Source organism: Triticum aestivum, chromosome 2A (genome assembly GCF_018294505.1).
Source record: "Triticum aestivum cultivar Chinese Spring chromosome 2A, IWGSC CS RefSeq v2.1, whole genome shotgun sequence".
NCBI lineage: Eukaryota > Viridiplantae > Streptophyta > Magnoliopsida > Poales > Poaceae > Triticum > Triticum aestivum.
This window is the reverse complement of record NC_057797.1, coordinates 735225973-735239121: the sequence shown is the minus strand read 5'-3', so window position 1 is coordinate 735239121 and position 13149 is coordinate 735225973. Positions and strand designations below refer to the sequence as shown.

Sequence of the window (13149 nt, the reverse complement as noted above, 5' to 3'; positions counted from 1 at the left end):
CTCCCAATTGGATTTGAATTTGGAATTTCAAACAACTTCGAATGGAAAATGAGTTTCAAATAACTTCACAGTGACTTCCAATTTATTTCTTTGAAACTTCCAACTCTCTTTCTTCAAATATGAAGAAGTCATTTTATGAACTCATTGAGTTGCTTAAAGTTTCTAAATTTGAAATATTTCAAATGGAATTCAAATCATTTTCGAACCCCTTTTCATTTATTTAAATGGAAGAAGTCATATTATCTTCACTCTAGGGTTTTGTAATGAAATGAATTTGAATTCATGGAGATCAAGAAAATGCAAGATGAAAGTTTTGGGAACGTCCTTTTATTGCCTCTCATTCAACTTTCAAAAAAAATTCAATTTCCAATCATTTTCACACAATCAACCACACAACAATCAAACAAACAATCATAATAATTTATTTAATATAACATTCCAAAATTTAGAATTTTGGGATGTTACAACTTATATTTAGGAACAGAGCAAGTAGTTGAGATTTTCTGAAAATTTAATTTGAATGAGTTAATGCATGATGTTATTTTAGGAAAGCACCGATTTCATTGAGTTAATGCGCGTGTCAAATAGGCCGATCTAAATTGGTTGCACTTGAGCAAAATATCATCTGTAAGATGCTCACGTGTGTAATACTGTGTTTGCTTACGAGTTGGTGGGTATAAGGCGAGACTAACAACTCTTCTTTCAAGAGTAGAGATTTAAGAGTAGAGTTTCACCCGGCAAAAACCGGCCAGCCTAGCATGTCGTAGCTTGTAGACCAGACGCTAGAACTGCTTCGTGGACCGGCCCGCTACCAACGGGAGGTGCAGGTTCTTAAAAAAACAGTTGAGCCAGCGCTAAAAAATAAAAATAAAACAGTTGAGCCGCTGCCGAGGCGTGCGGTGCACCAACTGCTGCCCCCCCGTAGGGTTAGCTGGGGTTACGAGCCCACGCCACTGGGCTCGGCGAGAGCGTATCAAACAGAGCATCGTTTAAACCGGTGCTCACCGTGCTGGTCCCTCGAGGTGGGATAATATTGGGTCACGTGTTTGCCTAACGAACCTAATTAAACATCTTCTGATCCAGGAACTACAAGCCCGCCGTATACGCAGCGCAGCCTAATCACCGGCCCATATACCTCAACGCGTAAAGCTCTCTACCGTAGTAGGGCGCCATTATTTCTCAAAAAGAAAAGTAGGATGTCATTTCTCTTTCTCGTCTCCAGGACTGAAACAATCACGATTTTAGCCTTCTGGACAAGCATTAACTTACGGAAAGATGGGAGCCCGTCCACAGAAAAAGATCCTATGAGAGCACGTCGCATGGATGGACGCACGCTGTTCAAAATATGCTTTCGCGGTCCCTCTGAATTTCGCTCCCGTGTTTCTTCGGCAGTCGACAAAAACGGCATCCAAACAAATAGGTGATCGACAACCGATCAACCAATGATTGAAATGGCTCATGTCTCTACCATCTTGTGTTGTTGCCCTGGAAACAATCAGGACAGGAGCGAAGAAATTTCCGACGTCGGATACGATTTTCACGCCAAGAAACAACACCGCGAGACATAAGCAGCAGCACACGACACGACTGGGCTAGCAGAGCGGATTGACTAAATGATCACACCTTCCAACTTCTAGCAGAACCTTCCAACTCCGACCCGGCCACACTTTGATTGATAAGTTACCTCCATGCGCACTCCAGTCATGTGTCTGATTGATATTCACGGCACCGTAAACGTATATCGCGCCGTTGCGCGTGTGCGTCATTCTTGAAATTACTCACACACATAGAAAAGCATGGTCGTAAAGGTTCAGGCTAAAGCTCCAAAGCAAGATGATATGCACGATATTTTTATTTAAAATTCGAACCGAACTTTAACTCTCTTATCAGCCAAGAAAAGCGTTTAAAGAGCCCGGCACTAGCAACTCCCGTAACAGATACATGCACCAACTTTAAACCTACAGCAACAATTTAAGAAGTAAACCCAAGGCCAAAGAGACCTGGCTAAGCTATAGTTTAGCCGCGATAATGCGATACCTACGTAGGATTAGGAACCCCACATCCCAAATAGGATAATCCAAAGTACCTCTGCTAGTGACATGTCATGCCATTAACCGAATTAAGATATTTTTGCTTACTTTGTACTTTTCTGATTTAGTGAAAATAACATAGAACTATTGTTCTACGGCGGCTCAAAAAAATCCCTAGTCTGTAGAAAAAAAAAGGTGCATTGCAAGCCCTTCTAACATACTTTATTTAACATGTGGAGCTAATTAAATAAGGTAGAAAACATTTGATATTCCATAGCAATTAATTAGGTTAATTAAGATTATGCCCTAAAAAGAATTTTAAATTAGTTAACAGGAATGAGCAATGGTACGGTTGGAAACTAAACATTTTTCTGGTCAAATTACATATATAAATTATTTCAATTCAGATTACGGTTGCAAAGTGCGACTTAAACGGGCTAAAAACCAGCGACTTAAACGGGCTAAAAACAGAGTGAACTGGACCTGCTGCAGTTGAACTCGGAATACTAACCAGCGCCCAGGTGCGCGCGACAGTGGATACAGAAGTTGGGCTGAAATCCAATAGATAGAGAAAAAGAAGAGAGACTTAATACTGGACCGCAGGATATTTAAAGAAAACACCATGGTGCTTTTTAGAAAACATACAACGGCGGCAGAAACACTCCGTACTTTATTAGTATAGCAAAAAGACCCGTGTGTTGCAACTGGAGAAAAAATACCACACACTCTTAATTTACAAAAAATCATCTATAATTTGAGAATTTGTAGCTACGGCCCAAATAAAGATTGTCTTAACCTATAAAAACGCAGTTTAAGATTCTACAAGTGTTCTATTTCAACACGGCTTACATGTAGATTTAATCCGTACAAAGAAACGCGTAAGTGGTAATGCATTTATTCATGTCATGCATGCATGTCCTTATTTATTGTGTGTCTCTAGCAAATTTATCTTTAATTTCTGTCTGATCTTGATTTTGCTGAGGTGTTCATTCCCAATCTGAATCAGTACCGGTACGAGAAAAAGACAGATAATGCATTGTTGATTAACACTGTAGCCTATATAGTATTTTTTTAAATTGTTAACAGGTAAAATAACACCATATTTAGATTCTACATATTTTTCTAATCAAATTCCATATATAACATGTCAAATTTGGAGTTACGTTTTAGAAGATATATGAGTATTTTAAAAAATATTTAATATATATTGCGGGTTTAATGTAAGAAACATCAGGGGGTTTTCTATAAAATAGCAAGACGGACTAAGAATATCTATTTCTTTTATTAGTAGGTATAGATTAGTATTAGTATTGGTAGGTATATATATAGATATAACATAGTATGAGCCACCCCTCCTATTTTATGGTAAAAAAACATTTCTTGATATTTGGTACTCCCTCCAATTCGAATTAATTGATGCAACTTGTATACAATGTGATGCGCCAATTAATTCGAATCGGAAGGAGTAGCATTTTTAATTCCACGGACTTTTTTAATTCACATAATCCAGGGGCATTTCAAATATTTTAAAATTCATGAACATGTTTGAAAATTCTTAAAAAATTATTAAATCCATGAACATTAAAAATTGGGAAGATATTCTAATCTGAAAAAATGGGACTTTTAAAAATTGCGAACATTGTAATGTTAAAAACATTTTTAAGATCCGAACTTTTTTAGAAATTTGGGTTGAAAAAAACCGGTCAGCCCTTAGCTGTTAACAAAAACAGTTGAGCCGCTGCCAAGGCTTGCGGTCCACCAACTGTTGCCCCCCCGTAGGTTTAGCTGGGGTTACGAGCCCACGCCACTGGGCTCGGCGAGAGCATCTCAAACGAAGACTTCTTTAAACCGGTGTTCACCGTGCTAGTCCGTCGAGGTGGGATAATTGGGTAGCGTGTTTGCCTAATGAACCCGATTAAGCATCTTCTCTGATCCAGGAAGTACAGGCCCGTATACGCAACGCGGCCCATGTGGTTTAACGCGTAATGGTCTCTGCTGGAGGAGGGCGTCATTTTGCTTGCTGGTCGAGCGGATCTCCAGCACTGAAACAATCGAGAGTTAGCCTTTTGCCTCTGTATGCTACTACCTTAAACTGCTCGAACGTACCCCTCCGTTCGGAATTACTTGCCTCGAAAATGGATGTATCTAGAATTAAAATACATCTAGATATATTTATTTCTACAACAAGTAATTCCGAACGAAAGGAGTAGGAATGGAGGTAGTACGGTTCATGCCGTCTAAACAAATCGGTGATGGACCACCGATCAAGCAATCATTGAGATGGCTCTACCATGTTGTGTTGTTACCCTGGAAACCATCGCCTGATCTTGTTGCCAGCTCCACTATACAGGCGCGGTCGGGTAGGAGGATGTGGGATGGATCCATGTCTAAGTCAGTGAGGGCCCATGATCCAACGTCTCGGATTCGTGGCGCGCCTCTGTCTTTCTGACCCGAAAAAATTAAGCGCATAGTTGTGAGCTCAACTTAGCTCATTTCCGCAGCGAAGGAGCACCAGAAACCACTTCACTTCTCAAACTCCAACATCACGTGAAAAAGAATCCCTTGTAAGAAGATCCAATTTTTTTTCAGTAACAGGCTGGGTCTAAACTTCTCACCACAACCATTGTCATATAACCCACATGGACCCTTAGAGGTTTTCTGAAATCGTTAGAATAACCCAAGGCCCATCCTATACTTCAATACTTGCGTCAACCACGACATCACTAATTGAAAAAACTCCTTTCAAAGATCACTTCCACCTCCCCAGGTTGCAACAAATGCCGCAGTACGCCACTTGTTGCAACCTAAGAGTTTTTTCTTTTTTCGTAGATCCATTTATTCAAAATGTTTTATCTCTTAAACCGTGTTCCAAATCTCGAACCTTTTCACTACTGGATTTCTCGCATCAGATTTTTAAAATTAGATTCCATGTTGATAATATTGACGAACTTTTTTTCACAAAAAAGGGACAAAAAGTTGGACGAAAAAACCGAACCGGAAACAATTTTTTTCCTTTCCCAAAGCCGAAAAGAAAAAGAAAATGTGTTTTTTCGTTTTCGAGAGGCACGGCCGTGCCTCTAGCTCAAGCAAAACCATGGCTATCACAGAAGCAAAATCGTGTCTCTCACGGAAGGGGGAAAAACAAAAGAAAACCCCTCTTTTCGTTTCCGTGAGGCGTGCCTCTCATAGAAGCAAAACCATGCCTCTCGCAGAAGAAAAAAAAAGAAAAAACATGTTTTTTTCGTTTCCGAGAGGCATGACCATGCCTCTCACAGAAGGAAAAAACAGGAAACATATTTTTTTTATTTCCGAGAGGCACGGCCGTGCCTCTTGCGAGATCAAATCCATGCCTCTTGAGAAAGCAAAACGGTGCCTCTCGTGGAAGCAAAAAAAATCTTGTTTTTCACGCATTTTTTTGTCCAAAAGCTTAGAAAGACGGGTGAAAACCAAAATAATACGTCTAAAAAGTCAAAACCGCATGCGGAAAAATAAAAATAAAACAAAATTCGGAAGGAGCACCTAAAGCGCGACACGTGGCGGCGGCTGAGAGCATACCCCAAATGATCGTTGGGAGGCTCCCGAACGAGCGCTCGTCAACTAGTTGCTCTCGGTTAACCGAGACTTAAGCTCGATGCTTGATTGTCTGTATCATCTTGGTGAGGGCCTTTATTCTCCGATATTGTTATCCTTGTAGCTTGGAATTTATGGGAGACTAGAAATAGTGTTTATTTTGATGATGTGGTCCCTACTCAACCAACTCGGCGGGGATCTCACTCAACTAGGGTATAGCATGAAACTCGAGGAGAAATCCTTCCAAACCACAAACATTTTCTCAAGCAACTATGCGAACATTTCAATTTTTTGGGAATATTTTTAATCTGGAAAATAAAATTATTGGTCATTTTTTTAATCATGAACTGTTTAAGCTTGAACACATTTAAAACCAGAACTTTTCTGAGAAATTCGGATTGAAAAAAAACCCCGGCTAAAACCGGGTTAGCCCAGCATGCCCAGAACTGCTTTGTGGACCAACCCACTACCAAAGAGAGGTGCGCGATTGGCTGTTACATGAAACATTTTTTTCTCAAAAATACATAAAACAAGTTTAAAAAAAAAACAGTTGAGCCGCTGCCGAGGCTTGCGGTGCACCAACTGTTGCCCCCCGGTAGGTTTAGCTGGGGTTACGAGCCCACGCCACTGGGCTCGGCGAGAGCATCTCAAACGGAGCCGTCTTTAAACCGGTGCTCACCCTGTTGGTCCGTCGAGGTGGGATAATTGTGTCAGACTGAACCTAATCAAAGCATCTTTATTCTGATCCAGGAAGTATTGGCCCGTATACGCAGCTCGGCCTAATCATCGGCCCATACAGTAGCCCCAAAAAGAAAGTTCAACGCGTAATGCTCTCTGATGGAGCGTATCTCCAGGACTGAAACAATCACGAGTTTGGCCTTCTGTTTATACAAGCATTAACTTACAGAAAGAAAGCCAGCCAACCCGTCGTCAAAAGAAAAAGATCCCGAGCACGTCGCGTGGATTGCCATAAGCTGTTTCAGAATATGTATTCGCCGTCCCTCTGAATTTCGTTCCCGTGTTCCTTCGGCAGTCGACAAAAACGTCATCCAAACAAACGGGCCATGGACTACCGATCAACCGACCATTGAGATGAGTCTACCATCTTTTGATGTTACTAACCTGGAAGCCATCGCGGGCGAAGAAATTTCCGACGTCGGACACGACTTTCCACACCAAGAAACAACACCGCCAGACATATGCAGCAGCACACGACACGGCGGAGCTAGCTACTGGAACGGACTGACTGAACGATCACAACCTCCCATCTTCGAGCAGAACCTTCTTTTGTCCTGTTTTTGTTTCTTTGGGTAGGAATTTAGGATCGTGTCCGGGCCTGTTCTGGGATGCGGAGGCCGTGCGCCCACCGCGCGGACGCATCCCGGCCACATCTTGTCCGTGTATTATTTCTCTGCAAGTCCTTAACTTTCACCATTCATTTTTGGTACACGAAAAATGCATCATCACATTTTGACTAGTAAAGCAAGACCAAAGAAAACAAGAACCACAAAAATACATTCTAGAAGATACCCAATTTTCATAATTGCTCCCTTGAGTTGGGTTAGGGCCTTCTCGATGCACTCGTTGTTGATCTGTGGAGGAGGGTCGATCTGGCATCCTCCTTTCTTCTTCAAGCTAGAAGGCTCGATCTGGCATCTTCCTTTCTTCTTCAAGCCGGAAGTCGATGTTGCTTCCTCCTCACACCTAGTCTCGTGTCTAGCCTCTAATCTAGCATCAAGTGCACTTGTCTCATTTACAGCCTCTATGCTAGCTAAAAGTGCACGAACATGTACTAAATTTCGCTCTATCAATATATTGATGTACTCTTCTTCCCAATACCAAAACTTGCATCCGTTCTACACAACAAAAATTGAAATTAACACAACTAGTTAAATCTAGAGCACAAACCGAAGCTAAAAAAGCGCATACCCCATCGTTTAAGCACTTGATGAACACCCATTCGGGATGTTCCGGCGTTGTAGACACGCGGCGCACGACCATCCTTGGGCAGTGGTCGCACTTAATGAGTGGCAACGGTGCGCCGGCGAGCTTTTGGGCAAGCACCGAGCCCGGCCGACCGCCATACGTGTATCTGCCGGCGGACCGCCGACGGTGCAGATCCGAGCGGCTAGAGGAGGAGCCACTGCCTGCATGTGGCCTTGCGGCCCTGCCAGGGCCTTCCGGCGAGGTGCCCGGCCAGTCCATGGCACGGCCCGGCCTCCCACAGCCGGCCGAGCTCAAGACCGACCGGATCCGCCCCAAAACCGGCTGGCGGGTGCGCAAACCTGGTGGCCGTGGTTGGGTAGCTCGGCGGCGCCGAGGAGAAGGGGTTGGGCGAGCTCGCGTCCGAACTGCACGGCTGCAATGGCAGCGGCGGCGGCGGCAGCGACGGGAAGAGCGGGGAAGAGTGGAGGGGGTGCGGCCGGAGGGAGGGAGGGGGACGGATAGAAAAAGGCCAGTCTTGTGCCACTGACGGGTGGGCTAGGGGAGAACACGCGCAGACGACCCGCGTGTCCGCGTGGTGTCCGTTTCACCCCAAAAGCGGCGTAAACTTGGGCCGCGGATGGGTCGAAAGCGGACACAAAGCGGACAAAAGTCTATTTGCTCCCGCGCGCTGAGCCGCCCTTTTTGTCCCTTTTACCCCAAACGGACGGGGCCGGACATGATAGGGTCGCGCGGTGGAGTTGGCCTTACCTCCGTGCCTACTCCACTCATGTGTCTGATTGATATTCACGGCAGCGTAAAAGTTTGTGGTGTGTTTGCATGTGTGCTTCACCCTTGAAATTACGGCCACAAAATCTTCTATATCTAAATAGATAGTCCCTACTAGCCTATTTCTCTCAACATGCAAGTATGCCATCTCATCATCAACATGCAAGAAGAAAGGTTCACCATAAAATGCAATCATGCATAATAAAAAGCCACTTCGACATGCAAACATGCATGAGAATTTACATTCTATTAGGATATTTACATTATACAATAATCAATGTGATCTACAAATTTCATCAATTAATTTAGAAGCAAGGCATATGTTGTCAGTAAGCACTTGAATTATCACATGATATTTCAATTCACTTTGCATCGATTAAGAAGCATAAAGTCCCACCGCAACGCGCGGGTATTATCTAATTTAAAAAGCGTGGCTGCCTCCCGTATCCGTGGACTAGTCGTGCCCTTGCCCTGGAAACCATAGCAAGACGAGCGAACAAATTCCAACGTCGGACACGACTTTCCACACCAAAAAACAGCACCGCTAGACATAAGCGACGACGACTTGTGTAGAATCTGAGCTTGCTGTACAAAAATAGAAAAAGACATCCTGGACCACTAGATTGGAGATCAATGGTGCAGATTTAGGTGGAGGGATCTCAGCCCACTTATTGTAGGTTTTGCAGAAAACCCCCTACTAGCAGTTAGACATGACATAGGACATTTGCATTATGCACGTCAAGTCTTTGTGAAATACAACTATTTTCAGATATGAAATGTGCTAATGCCCATATCGTCTTAGTCTGAAACAACTGGTCTCATATAAAATCTGAGCAAATATTTACTGCGTGGAATCCAGACACAGACACCACTAATTTTTCAAGAGAGTTGAACATTGGAGGGATCTCAGCCCACTTACTGTAGGTTTTGCAGAAAACCCCCTACTGGCAGTTAGACATGACATAGGACATTTGCATTATGCACGTCAAGTCTTTGTGAAATACAACTATTTTCAGATATGAAATGTGCTAATGCCCATATCGTCTTAGTCTGAAACAACTGGTCTCATAGAAAATCTGAGCAAATATTTACTGCGTGGAATCCAGACACAGACACCACTAATTTTTCAAGAGAGTTGAACATCTTGGTCACTGAGAAACGACAATATATATCACAAATATTTTAGCACATGAGATAATAAGTGATCCCAGGTCAAGTAGAACCACACGTACATGTCAAACTGGAAATATAGCAATTTAAGGATTGATAGCTGCTCGGCAAGCATTTCAGTACTCGAGTACATGAGAACACATCACAAAAGGCTAGTAGAACTGGAAGTAGAGCAAATTAAGGACTGGAATTATCAGTGCTTAGCAAGCATTTGAGTACTTGAGTACATGTGGCATACAGATCATTTTTAGTATATGGCCGGCAAGAACAAGTGGTAAAGACTGAAATTATCATCGCCCAACAAGCATCTTGCTGGTACAAGAACGAAAATATCTATCATTTTGCCTCGTGTTAGTGCTTCCTGGCAATCGAGCTTCCTGCTGGGAGAGAGATGACAACCTCCATGGACACTTGATCAGTTCGATCTACCTAGGTAAACACACCAAGTAAATAGGGGTCAGTCAGAAACATATACCAAGTAAATAGGGGTCAGTCAAAAACATATACCAAATAGCATATCTTGAGAAGAGAAATAATCATTGTATATGTCCAGCTTCTTTCAGCACTCCAACCTAGGAAACATAACTTATACTATGTCAAAACTTAGGTTGAACCTCAAACATATTAATACATATGTAACCAATCAGGATAACTTTGTAGGTCAAGCTGGCTTTCCAGCTTCTACAGGGGATTTTCCAAATAAAATAAAATGGCATGTGATAGTTGGATATGTCTAATAGAGAGAGTACAAATTTTTTGTTGCAGCATAGTTCATTATTTCATTATAGACCTACAATAAATGGATTATAATTCCAAGGTTAGTTAAAAGCACAAATGAGAACGACAAATAAGTGGCATTGAACAATTTAAAGGGAGTTTTATGAATGCCCTGCAGATGCAAATTATTATTCAAATTTGATAGCTATAAACAAAACTTGATGGCATGCATTATATTATACCTTGTAATAATAAGAAAACCACAGCAGCACGGGAAAATATAAATGAACAAGATGCCAGATAGGCTCATGCCATGGATGAAGGATTAGTACTAAATCACATACACACATCCTTGATTTTGAACACTGTTGACCGATTCCATGGCTGCAAACAATTTTTTTATCAACCAACATCACACAAGGGATTAACATAATGTTAGATACATCAGGATATCTTGACTTCCTCGTACCGCTATTCTCACACCTGATAGTGTTGGTGCACATGCTGCGATCATTGGAATTGAGGGCTCTCCTAGCGGAGACATCGCACTGCTACCCTCCATTACTGGATCCTGAGATGAGAATTGCAAATTTAGACTGGGGATCATCTTTTCCATGTCAAACTTCTGCCACATGGGCCATATCAAAGGCATGGCTTATGGGAAGCATTCTATTATAGGGAAATGTAATTAATTACTCTGGTACAAAAAGCTAAACAGAAGGACAAGAAAATATTCATGTGCATAGAAATACTGGAGTGAGCACCCAGCCAATAACAAATGTCAGAATTTGGGGGATGAAAGATCAGCAGTAAGCATTAAAAAGGAATTGCCAACCCAAGGAATCCCCTAGCAGAACATGCAATGGCATATTTGTGTCTATTCATCGCAATAGGAGGAAAAAGGATTGCATGCAATTGACAAAAGAAAAACAACAATAATTAGCTCTGTAGTGGGAACAATAACTGTCACAAGTGTGAGTGATTGGACATGGTGATGCCTTGTGCCACTGTCGAAATAAGGAACAGATCAAAGAAGAAAAACATCAACTGTATATATGCATCTGAATATGTATCTTTGCATGGAGAGAAAAAAATAGCCATTGTGTTTCACGTGTGTGCGTGTCGGCTTGCCGCTGAAGAATCGACGAAGCCAGAGCAGCCTACTTCCTGTACTAGTGCATCTCGCCGGAATAGCTAGATTTGCTAGTGTATTGCTTCATGCTAGAAATCGGTTAGCGTTTATGTACAGTCGGTACACGTGCTGCTTCTGGTAGCAATACACAATACCATAACTAAGTCATAGCACTAATCAACATGCTGCTTCTGGATAAAATAAGAATCCAACCAACATAAGCATCACCAGAACGGATCTGCTTCTATTCTACTCAAGCTGCTGTTCATTCTTCTGCTGTTACTACTCCAGCAACTGAAATGAAAAGGATTTGACATTAACAAGTAGAAAGAATATAAAACTATGAAGATGTAGTATCAATCTACTAGCTAATAAAAAATTAACATTTATATTTACCTGCAGAACGAAGAACCGTGGCGGCCTGTTCGCAGAACCAGAGAGCGGCCGGCTGGGAAGGAGGCGAGGATCCACGAGCGTTGAGCTAGTGCTGAATCGCGAGAGGGGGTGGGGGGTGGAGGAGGACGGCCGCGAGCTGATCTGGGAGCCTGAGAGTGGGGAGGAGGTGAGGAATCCGATCTAATCTGCCTCAAACTGCGCCACCTGCGACGAAACGACTAGGACCTAGGAGCCATCGGAGAGGAGATGGATCAGCATCTTTGCTGCGCGAGCCCGCCCAGCTTGGCTCAGGATCTTGGTCGTCGCCGTCGCCGCCGCCGCCGAGAAATTTTCGATCCTGTGTCGTCGGTGTGTAAGGATTTGGTACAGACTAGGAAGGGCACCGAGTGCAAATTTGCTTGTATGTTGGACCTCTTTGCAAATTTTGTGCGAAGATCCCTCCATCCAGACCCGTGCCATTGATCTCTCATCCAATGGCCCAACATCGTTTTTTCTATTTTTTTCACTACAAGCTCAGATTCTACACAAGTCGTTCCCGACATAAGCAGCAGCACGACACGACGGGGCTAGCGGACTGGAGTCACTGACTGAAAAATTGCACGTTCAAGTGTACCCTTTCCAACTTCGAATGGGCAATACTTCCCTAGAAAAATTACAACAATGCCTACTCTAGTGTCTGATTATCTTTCATGGCAGCATAAACGCGTATCGTGTGCTTGCGCGTGTGCGTCATTCTTGAAATCACAAATTCACACACGCAAAAGCATGGTCGTAAAAGTTCAGTCTAAAGCTCCAAAGCAAGACGATGATGTACTCTAGGTGTAGATATATTTATTTGAAAATTTTGAACCGAATTTTAACACTTTTATCCGGCGAGAAAAGTGTGTAAAGAGCCCGGCTCCAGCAACCGTAACAGGTACATGCACCAACTTTAAACCTACATCAACAATATTTATTCTTCCACTAGGCCAAAATGATCATAGCTTCCTTGTATATATTTATTATCTTTAATATATAATACAATAGGAGACTAACCTGCTATTTTCCTGTAAAAACATTTACTGACATTTGGTAACATTCTTTAATTCACAAAAAAACATGAACTGTTTTAAAGTCCATGAACATTTCAAACATTTTTAAAATTGGTGAATGTGTTTAAAATCCTTGAAATTTATTAAATCAGCATTTTTTTAAAAAAATTGGGAAGATTTTATAATCTTAAAATCTTGGCCTTTTTTTAATCATGAATATTTTAATATTGAATACTTTCAAAAACAAGAACTTTTCAAATTTTGGATTGAAAAAAATAGCAAAAACCGGTCAGCCCAGCATATTGTAGCTTCTATAGACTAAACCCAAAACTGCTTTGTCGACCAGCCCACTACCAACGAAAAGACCGAAAATATTGCTACTTTTGATGGT

General features: G+C 42.2%; 1 long non-coding RNA gene across 8 annotated transcripts; it reads right to left on the bottom strand.

The window, feature by feature from the left end:
* Positions 1-9650: 9650 nt before the first annotated feature.
* Positions 9651-12137, bottom strand: LOC123190698 (uncharacterized). 8 transcript variants are annotated; one of them, XR_006496500.1, is made up of 3 exons: positions 11953-12133; positions 11728-11876; positions 9651-11625 (listed from the first exon to the last, which is right to left on the bottom strand). It is a non-coding gene; the product is annotated as an uncharacterized lncRNA (long non-coding RNA). The 8 variants fall into 8 exon arrangements; XR_006496497.1 differs by having other exon boundaries at positions 9651-9911; positions 9990-11625; positions 11728-12131; XR_006496501.1 differs by having other exon boundaries at positions 9651-9907; positions 9990-11625; positions 11728-12131.
* Positions 12138-13149: the final 1012 nt, after the last annotated feature.